An 11663-nucleotide genomic window follows, 5' to 3' on the forward strand; every position below is an offset into this window, starting at 1 on the left:
TCATATCATTTTCACCCATTAGATTAATATCTCAAAAATCAACTCTTAGCAAAACTAAATATATGACTTCACTTCCATAATGCTCACAAAAACTAACTTCATTTTTAAACATTTGTTCATTATGAAAGTTATGATCATCATGCTTATACATATCAAATTGAAACTAAAAATGCTTTTCATAGAATGACATGTGCATGCTATCAACTTTGAATATGAATGCATCATATTCAACATGGGGAAAAGGACCACTCATACCTTCAAATTGTGTATCCTTTTACATAACGGGATAGAAATAAAATGAACAATCTAATTGGTACTCACATATGTCATCCGTATTAGAATCTGAAACTCATTCATAATCTTCAGATGGTTCTTCACAATAAAAAAATAGATTAGTCTTCACATCAAAGAGACCATTATAAAACTCATTACAAGGTGCGTACTGATTTTCAAAAATAACTTTGTCAAGAACCTTGTCATCTATCTCATCAGATGCAACATAGTCATCAATTTCACTATCATACTTGGAAGAAGAACATTCTAATCTCTTACAACAGTAAGACAAAGTATCATCATCATACTCATTCTCAACTAAATCTAAATTTTCCATGTGCTTTTCAAACAAAAGGATAGATAACTCCATGCAATGACCCTCTTTGAAAATTTTGACAAAAAATGGGCTAATCATCATCAAGATTCTCATCATATAAAGTGTTAGTATATACTTTAAAACCATTACCCATCTTGTCTTCATGGAGACTTTCAGCATGTGAAGAAAAATTAGAACTACATGTGGACTCACTTTCTGCTCCATCAACGAAGCATGTAGAATATAATCAAGGTTACTTTTGTTGTCTTCATGTAGGTGATTCAAATGTCTTGCAAACCTGTCATTAATTATCTTACCAATAGGTGTTGATGCATTAACCTTAGTATCATTCATATATTGATCATCACTGCATTCATTCTCAGGACATTCATCTACACAATTAGGTAATATATTCCTATAAATAACCTCTTTATCCTTGTATTGTGTAGACAAATCTTCACAACTTTCAACATCTAGCTGACTTGTATAACTCTAAACTATAAATTCACTTTCAAATTTAGAAATAGAACTCATACATTTATTGATAAAAGAGTACTCACTTCCATCATTGTTTTCTTCTTCCCAACTTGCATCTAATTCACATGAAGACAAAAAAAAACTAGCACTTTCCTTTTCTTGACTTGAGTAACCTCTCTCATCATTGTCTTATATGATACCTCTTCATAATACACTGGATTAGCAACTTTACTATCATCAGTTGAAACATGACTTTCACCTTCATCATACTCATATTGATATGACTCTCTTATAAATTCAGATTTAATAACGTTCTCAACATGATGCAATCTATGAAGAAGATAAATCATTTCATGCCTATCTGACTGATCAAGTGAATCTATATTACCTTTTATTGCTGAAATATAAAAAACATGTGAACCTTGTTCTTCTGACTATGACTCAGATACATGTGATTTACATTCTTCATCTTGTGTCATCTCTCCATGGCATGTCAGATCACCCACATCAAGTTCATGATCAGAGAGATAACTTCTAGCCTTCTCACTTACATAAAACTTAGATTTAGGTGTAAAATCCTCAAAATTTGGAGCATTAGTTACATCATCATACATATAATCATCTTGAGAAGAACTTACTATTGTAATTAAACCTTGATTCATAAAATCATTATAATGATGAACCCTATCAAAGTCTGAACATTTTCTTATTGTTGTAACATCATGAACATGTGTGTCATCATTTGTAACCAGACTAACCTTACTTAAACACATATTCTGATCTAAATTCTCAATCTAATTAGAACCTACAGCAAGAATGTTGGCATTCTAATTTGAGACTGAAACATCAACACCATGTTCAAATTTTCTTTCATGACCATTATACAGGCAATCATTCATAGCAAAATGACCTCTAATCAATCCATACTTCATATTATTCTCAATATCCCTAGTGGTCATAAAAGCCTAATATAATGTATGTGGTTCTTTATCCCTTGATTGATAATTTATTTTCTTGTCAAATGCATCAAAATACACTGCTAAACACATTTGATCATCAAGTCTATAACTTTTAAGGATTTCATTCAGAACTCTTTCAAATTTGATGTTAAATTGAAGGACAAGTTCATCAGTCTAAATATGAATCTTCAAGAACTTATCATAAGAATCAGATATGCTTACCATTTCTCCAAATTGCTCCATGAAGGTGCAATTCAACTCACCCCAAGATGAAATGGAATACGCTAATAAAAAAGTAAACCAATCTCTAGCATCATTTTCTAAGGTTTGAATGAGTAACTTCATGTGAACATCTTCATGAGCAATCTCATCATCACCCATCAAATCACTGAACAACTCAACATGATGACCATCTGAAACAATATGGTTCCCATCAAACTTAGGCAAACCTTTTCTAACATCACTAGGAATGACATTCGAGAAGCCATGAATACCATTAAAACATAATGGCATATACTACTTCATAGAAATGGATCTAGGAACTTCAATAATAGGCTGCATCTTAGGTGAAATGAAACTCGACATTCTTTCCAAAATATGAAACTCATTCACCCATAATAAATTCTGATTTATAACTTGCAGGAGATCTTCACAACCCTCTACCAAATGAACACTTCAAATACACTTCATGAATTTAAAACAACAAGCTGAAACTTAATCAATGAAGTGTATGAAAATTTTAAACTATTCTCCTCTTCTTAGTGCTGAAAATTCACTTGATGGAGAATACACTTTTCACAATCAATCTTCATAAAATGAAAATACATGAAAATAAGAATACCTCAAGATCTAGATGGCTGAAAGTTCTCTATCCACCTTTTACAATAGCAGACCCAAAGTTTTATCAAATCCTTATTGAACCTTTTGAATCGACACACCACAAATCTTGTAACCATTAAAGATGTTTCAACCTCTTCAAATTTTCTCTTCTCCTATAGCAACTAACCACAATTCATGCATAGAATTGCATTGGTATAGAGATTAATTTTGAGTCGCTACTCACATCAATTGAGACATGAATTGCATTAGATTTGAATAGAACTCCAAACTAATTTGAAACAATAGCAGGTAGAAGAAACCTCTTTAGATTTATCTCAAATTTGAAATCTCTAAACAAAGCTGAAACATAACTCTTCCACACTATCAAATCCAAACTACACTTCTCTTCTCAAACCAAAAATTATCAACAAATCTAGATCTACCCAAAAATGTGCTTAAAGCCCTCACCAAAAAACACAAACAATTAAAAGCCACTCATTGCAGATATAAAGTTTCTAGTGAGAAAAGATTTTGAAACATAGATTATTATTGATCTAATTCTGAACCAGATTTTTAGCATGAAATAAACTTGTAGATCCTCAAACACTTTCAAAAGAGAACAAGATAGTGATCAATCCTTTGACTCTAAAACTTTATAACAGCACTTGTAGAGATTGAGCTAATTGAATACAAACTTATGGCATTCATAAAACACAATTTAAATCCAAGTCTCACAACATACTACCTTAAAGGGATAAAACTTACTAGGGTGCATGAAACCTTGCATACAAGACTGAATATGCACAATGTATCAGAGATTTCTAGTTCCTTATCATTGAATTACTTCATGGTGTTTCAAAATGTTGGAGGGTTTTCAATTATCCCACTAAGAAATTGACATATCTAGGGGTAGCTTACTCCCATTTTCAACATGCCATATCTTACAATGTGCCAACTATAAGGCATAACCCCTCTTCTACTTTAGGCACTACTAAACCTAGGCGGGTAGACCTCAGATTCAAATGATACCATACTAGTGCAAAAACATATCCCTGAATCTATCAAGCAAATTTCACCCTTATTTCCCCTAATGACTCATGAAATGACACAAATCTATAGTAGCTAAATGAAAAGCTATGAATCTCATAAGCTAAGTGAGGATTAAACATTTAGGTCCTTCAACATGAAAGGGAAAGAACATTTGATTATTGATGTTGATTTTCAACAAATCCTCAAATATGCAACAGTAAGACCTAGTGATCCTGTAATCGACCAGTGCCTTATCTATTGGGAAAATCCATGAATCAAATGAATACATATGAATATCTGAGACATATGTGTATCTTCAGATATCTAATCTATCTATTCAACTTGTAAATAGACATCTATGTTCAGTTTAGATCTTATTCTTACCTAATATCCTCCTCAATAAATCTACAACCCTATTGATTTCTATGAAGCATTTACACAATTCCTTGAACTATCAGCAAAAATGAAACAATATACAACCTTAAGGGACTACAACTATGACATAGGCTCTTTGTTCAAAGGTCATAAAACATTACAACTCACTAAGAATGGAGACAAGGTTCAACTGAAACTCATTCATCTGCTGCTCTTTGTATTAATTTCCTTGAAACTTATATAGTCATATGCATGAAATGAAAAACATCAAACAACCTAATAGATTTGAACTATCTCTATATTCCTTCCTATTTTTGTTCATACAAGAGAGAATATGATAAAGAATGAAGGTGGAATCATAGTTCTGGATCCAAAGAAGTGGTCTCATAGAATGACTAATAATTTCCTACCAACAATGGTCTCAAAGTGAAAAGTGGAACCCTTACAATGGATGAAAGATAGAAAGATATAGGAATAAGATGAATTCTCAAATTGAGTCTGCAATTGACATGTGTCCACTTGGAATTTCATCTTGTTTAGTTGCAAAACCTCTTTCCTCTCTCTATCCATTTGATATGATTTTGTTTCATCATTACTTGTAACTGATTTGCAAAAATCTTTAATGAAATGATGAAAACTCTTCATGCATCCAAAATATTTGATAAATTGAATGCGGTTGCAGATTAGGCATCTAGGAAAAAACCTCATATAGCATCAACCAATGGCATTCTATGCAAAATGTGACCTCAAAACCGAAAAGTTTGTCTTCTTATGATTCTGACAATATATAATAAGCCTATATTTGCCTCTCAGAAACATCAAGAACGTCACTTTGAAAAATAGTCCCTCTACTATAAGTGATCAGGTTTGCACTTAAAATTTTAAAATTTTCAAAAAAAATTTAAATATCTAAAGTTTAAACTTTATAATAAATGTGTTGTTTTTCATTTTAAAAATTGTAACTTGCATACCCACTTTTGAAAAATAATTAAAGTATTTTTTTTTTTTACTCCTTAATTTTTTCTCTATCTTTCAGATTCGGTGTTGACCCAAATTTGATCGGTGCCACATGTCAATCTCCAATTGGTCCATCCTTTTGAATAGATGCCACATCATCATAGGCCTTGGTCTAATGCCACGTGGCAACATTTGGCAAGCCTGCATTTTTTTAACTTTCTTGCAACTTTGTATTGCAGGCTTGCAAAGACTGTCGGATCGTGACACGTGTCCCGATCCTATGCCTCACTTTTAATCTCACTCTGGAGTGCCACATCATCACACCCAAGACCTACACTACCACTTGTGACATGCTCGCTTTCCCACAATATTTAACCATTGGGAAACTCTATAATGTGGGCTTGCACCAGCATCATGATCTAGCCACGTGGCAAAATCCTAGCGCATCTACATCTTTGTCGCCAAATCATCTAACATGGGTCTTCGCATAAAAAAAATTTTGGGCAACCTCTAGCTATCTTCCACCTCATCGAGGTCGGGTCCACTATGCAAGTGTTGCCTTTTCAAAAGGCTCTAACTTTAAGACACAAGGTAATGTGTAAGGAATAGTATTGAAATAGTTGAAAGGCTCACCACATAGACAATGTGGGATAGTAATTTTACACTATTTCCTCTCATTCTGTATCATGACCTGTTATAATTCCTTTATCTATTGCATTGTATTTAACCTTATGAAGGTCATCATCTTTCCTTCCCAATGATGTGCTATTTGTATGTGACTTCTATACTATGATTACTGCTATTAGAGATGTTATGATCCTACAATCTTCAATTTCATTTTGTAGTGTTGCATTCGCATTTGTATTTCACAGAATCGTGACCCAATTCACCATGTCCACCATGCCTATTCCTACTACTTCTTCCTTCTACATGAGTATGGAGTTTTCATTTCCAATGCTACAACTTTTAAATTATTATTTTTTTAAAAATTCCTACTTGTGTGGATTTCCATTGACCTAACAATTTCTCTCTCATCATGGTTCATGTTCTAATTCTTCCATCTTCAGAACTAGAGGCATATGATTCAGCTCTAGGAGAGAAACACACACAATGTACAGGACCATGGTATCCTTTGCCATCCACAATTTCCTTTCCAATGTGAAAATCAAAGAGGCAAACCCACATATCGTTTGCACCATCTAGAAACTTGTTGCCCATCATAGGTTCTAATGAGGTAGACTCCACCATAGATGGCATTGAGTAGTTTATTACCAGCCCAAAATGGTTGGCGTTAATATTCTATCTGAAATGCTTTGATGCCTTTTACCTCAAGCCACTGCCTCTTCATTGCCATGGGCTCTCCCTCGTCTAATGTTGAGCATCTGCTTTTGCCTACTCTGTTTCTTTGCAAGCAACTTGTATTCTCCTGCATCTAGCTTTTATGATGCCTCTTCCTTATTTGTGTGGACTTTGTCTTGGTCTACATGATTTTAGTAAAACACCTTCATTGTGTATGGCTTTATGCTAATGCTGATGGCTTGCATTCAAATGGTGTGTTGTGGAAAAATATAAGCCTATTGAGGCACCTACCAAAGCCTCCTTTAATCCAAACCTTCTACTCTTCATTCGGTGGCCACCCTAGGCTCTCCTACTTCTACGTGGATGTTATTTTGCTTTGCATGAGTTCCCTTCACCTTGTCACTGACTACCCTTTGTGTTCCTAGCTGTGCATGGGCTTCTTGTTCTTCTTGCTTATGTCCTTCTTGGTGTGCTATAACAAACAGCTAAAACTCAAAAACTTTTTTCTTGCACTGCAACGACGACTATACAATTTTGAACCTCAAGACAAAAGAAAATGGACTAGATTGTGCCAAGGGCATATATGCATTTATTATCGAAAATGTCTATATTTCAAATTTGGCTTTCAAACCCACACCCTGAAAAGCTACATCCACATATCTCATAGACACGAGACATTAGATCTTGACTTTAGTGTGTCAGTCCTTGGTTTCTAGACAAAATTCCTATTGAACGATTGTTTGGAGGATATTGATGAGATCACCAGTTTTCATATAAGTGGATTCATTCTCATTAAAATGGTACATTTGCTTCCAGATCTAGTACACAGATATGATTTAATTTTTCCTCTTGAAGATGTATGAGAATCCGCTTTCATGGCATCTCCAAGTTTCACATCATGCACTCTCTCTGGCACACGAACATGAACTAGCTCTTCTCCATATACTGCATGTTGTTCATCTCCATCATCAGAAATGTCATCATCTTCTATCACTAATGCCTCATCCATATCAATAGGGTAGACATGACATCTACCATTTCACTTTACTCTCTTCAAATAAGAATTTGCAAGGGTTGTTAAAAAATCCTCGCCTTTCAAAACTTTTTCTCACTCGTGCCAGTAAAAGGTTTTAGTTTCAAATTGATATGCACTTCATAATAACTATATGATTATAAATAATTATAATACTTCGAAAACCTTTAAAGCTTGTTATTCTCATTATTCTGACATAGATTAGTCAGGCCTCAAGGTAGGTCCAGCTAAATTTTTTTTTGAAACCGAATGACTAAAATGCCAAACTGATTCATAGAACATCTAACATTGATTTAAATCATAATCCATCACTTGAAACATCATTAAAACTCATTATATCATTTTCTACAAACTATCACTTTTGTGCCAGGAGGTCTGTTAATTGGCTTTAAAAATTGATCCAAACACCTAACTGCGCTCTGAAAATTTGCACATTGAATCTCTACTCCGTATATTTCCACCTTATCAAATCTCATGATGAATTCTCAGTTAAAATATATTGACTGTCAAAGTTGGCCTCTTAAAATCACCTTCAAATAAACATGTCAGAAAGCAATAAACTGGGTTCAAATTTGGCTTTGAAAACTAGGCAAATGGACACTTGGGAAAATGAAAACTAGGGCATTGGTTCTCTATCATGAAGAAATTATAAATATATGATTTGGGCTCATGATGAATAATTGGGCACAAATGGAAATCAGTCAAAGTGAGCTACTCAGATTTTGCAAATTGGAAATACTGATACAAAACATTTTTTGTGAATGGAATTAACCTAGGAAAGTGTGCAAATGGATTCATCAAAACTTGCAAACTGGCACACTTGGAGTATTTTTAGAGTACAACACAATGGAACAATCCATTTGATCTTACCAATCATAAATCTCAAGTTATGATGTCCCGAATAGGGGTACTGATCAATTTGCAAATGCTAACACCAGTAAAAAGATAGAAATTGTGTTTAGAATCACATTTGAAAACTGATCAAATAGATTCTTCATGAGCTTAAACTTGAAACATGACAGGTCTCTAAACTCTACAATGTAACACAAAAAGAATTTTAGCATTTCGATCAACTGGTCAAAAGTTATTCCTCATCAAATAGGGCTTCCCAGAATCATGTGCAATGTGCATCAACATGACAAATTTAAATGACCAACTTTAACGGATTCAAAACCTAGTCAAACAGACTTGAAATGGCTCAAAATCTGAAATATAGGCTCTCGGGTATGGATTCTAGATACTCCCAAAGTGGTGGGTTATGACACATTTCTGGGTGCGAGATATTCAATGGAAAACACAGCCTCTTGTCACTGTTTGACACTAAGGTGAAAATGCAAATTTAACAATTGCTCAAAACAAGATCTTACAAAATAGCTCAGAATGGCAATTCATCACTATGGAACACTTAGACAGGCTGAATGAAAGGTGCTAGATGCATTGAACATCTCTTAGGCCTCAACTTGACAGCCTTCTACTTATACTTCAAGTTCACTTCCTCTTCTTATCTCTTCCATCTCATTCAAATTGCATCTCACACACTTTGAAATCACAACCTGACGTTTTACTTATACCTTTTAGATTGTTAATTTTACATAAATACAACTTAGAATAACCAATATTCATCACCTCAGTTAGCTAGAATCAATAGGTAAAATAATTGAGCTTTATATGCCAAAAATAAGAAAATCCTTTCATAGCAGACCCAACTCAGTAGAAACTAATTCTAAAGTGATTTTCTGTGTTAACCAATAGAAGCTTGATTAACATTGTAAACTTACAAAATATCTTTGGTAACCGAGTGAGCTCAGTTAGCACTGACTCTACTCAACTTTCTCTTTGTTAACTGAGTGAGCTCAGTTAACACTCTTTTCTACTTGACTTCCTTTGATGCCTAAGTAAGCTCGGTAGAAACTGCCTTCTACACAGTGTAAACTTAGGAATGCTTGGTAAACTAGGAAAATTGTCTTCATTTACCAAGTGAGTTTGGCATGCATTGACTATCAACTGATATGACATTTTTGTAACATCAAGTACAACACAAAATTAATCAATTGTATCCAACACTATCAATGGAAGCATACTTGTAATGGTCACATCTAATCATATCTCTCTATAGAGATATATAACTATTATCCTCTTTATGTGTATACTAATTCATTCTAGAGGATTGCTAATACTAATTATTAATTGTGGCATGAATATATCTATTTTTTTCATTGTTTTTAATTACTTTTAGTAGTCCTCCAAAATTACTTAGATGACTTTTATTGGTAGTACCTCTAACAATAACTATAAAAATTAATGTAAGGTTTATTTTTTCATAGTTATTCATTGCACTTTTATTTCACATAGTTGTGTCTTGTTCTTGTCATCAATTCCATAGGGAAAATTTGATTATGAAAACTACATCAAAGTATCTAGGAGCAAAGCAAATAAATTTCAATATTTAGGTAAGGAATATACCTTCAAATGATGCAATTTAATGGGTTACTATAGTTCCTTGTAATAGTAAAATATATTTTATTATTTATTTTCCTTATGATTACTATATTTTAATATCAATCATCAATTATATAATATATATTACCACTAATAGAAACATGTTTATAATAGTATTGTCCAATGTTGGGTTTCAAATCACAATGAAATTCATCCACAAAATCTTCCAAAAGGAAATATAGTTACTTTTATATTCTCATAGTTTACTCTTGTTTGTATATGCTTGAGTATTCAAAAGCATACAATTATCTTACTTTATTTCCTTCTATTGTTACTATTTCATGCTATATCCATTGTGTGCTCCTCATTTTTCCTAATTAGTCTAACTAACTATCATTTCAATGCCTATCTTCCCAATGGGTAAAAACTAATTCCATAATATATATATATATATATATATATATATATATATATATATATATATATATATAACTACTTATGTAATCATACTTTTAGTAGTCACAACCAATATTTATTACAAAATCAACAGTATAATTCATCCACAAACTCTTGTAAAAGGTAAACTTTTTACTTTTTAATTCTCGTACTCTGCTCTTATTTATCAATGCTTATATATTTGAAAATATTTATTAAATTTTGATTTCTCATTTCTTATGATCCTTTGTTCTTCAAGTTGTTATTCCTATTGGATACAATTGTTCAATTATGTGTTGTCTTTGATGTTACAAAAATGTCATATCAGTTATCAGATAGAGTCTACCGAGCTCAATTGGTTAGCAAAGCAAAAGATAGAATCTACCGAGCTCAGATGGTTAGCAAAGTGAATTACAAAGTCTATCAAGCATTCCCAAATATACTCTATGAAATCAATTTCTATCGAGCTCACTCAAGCATTGAAGGATTTTGTGATAGAAGTTAGTTTCTATTGATCTCACAAGATCAGCAAAGGAAAGTTAGCGTCTACTGAGTTCACTCAGTCTCCAAAGGATTTTGTAGAATTCACATTGTTTATTGAGCTTCAATTGGTGAACACTGTAAATCATTTCTAGAGCAGTGTTTACCAAGTAGGGTTGGCCAATGAAGGATTTTATTGTTTTGAGAAATAAAGTTTAATTGTTTCATGTAAAGTTTCTAGCCGACTGATGTAATGATTATTGGTAATTGTAACTTGTAAATCAGACAACTTGATAATGTGTATGGTATAAATAAAAGGTCAAGTTGTGAATTCTAAAGTATGATGAATGGATGGATGAATCAGTGAGCATGCAAGTATATTGAGGAAGGTTTGAGTGAATTTTGAAGAAGGATAAGATATCCTTGAGGAGTAGCAAAGGTGTATTCAATCAGAGAGGATCTAGTGAAGCAAAATAGAGATCTGTAACAACAAAGTCCAGTTGCATCTCATTTAGGTCACTTCATTGTTACTTTTTCATCATTGTAGTAGTGATTTCCTAAATATCTTAATAGAGTTCCTTTAACAACCATTTTTTTAAATCCTCTAACAAGGTGACAGTTCTATTGAATCGTTCTTAAGACCTCTACCAAGGCCACTCCTAGCATGGTGATTAAATTCTTTAACAAGGTCACACATCACAATGTTGGCTCCTAACAGGCCTCACTTTAGAAGAGTAAAAATTTGTAGCTAGTTACTTGGTGGTTTTTCCCA

Source organism: Cupressus sempervirens, chromosome 2, assembly GCF_028749045.1.
Source record: "Cupressus sempervirens isolate cs-2001-9-10 chromosome 2, ASM2874904v1, whole genome shotgun sequence".
NCBI classification, from domain to species: Eukaryota; Viridiplantae; Streptophyta; class Pinopsida; order Cupressales; family Cupressaceae; genus Cupressus; species Cupressus sempervirens.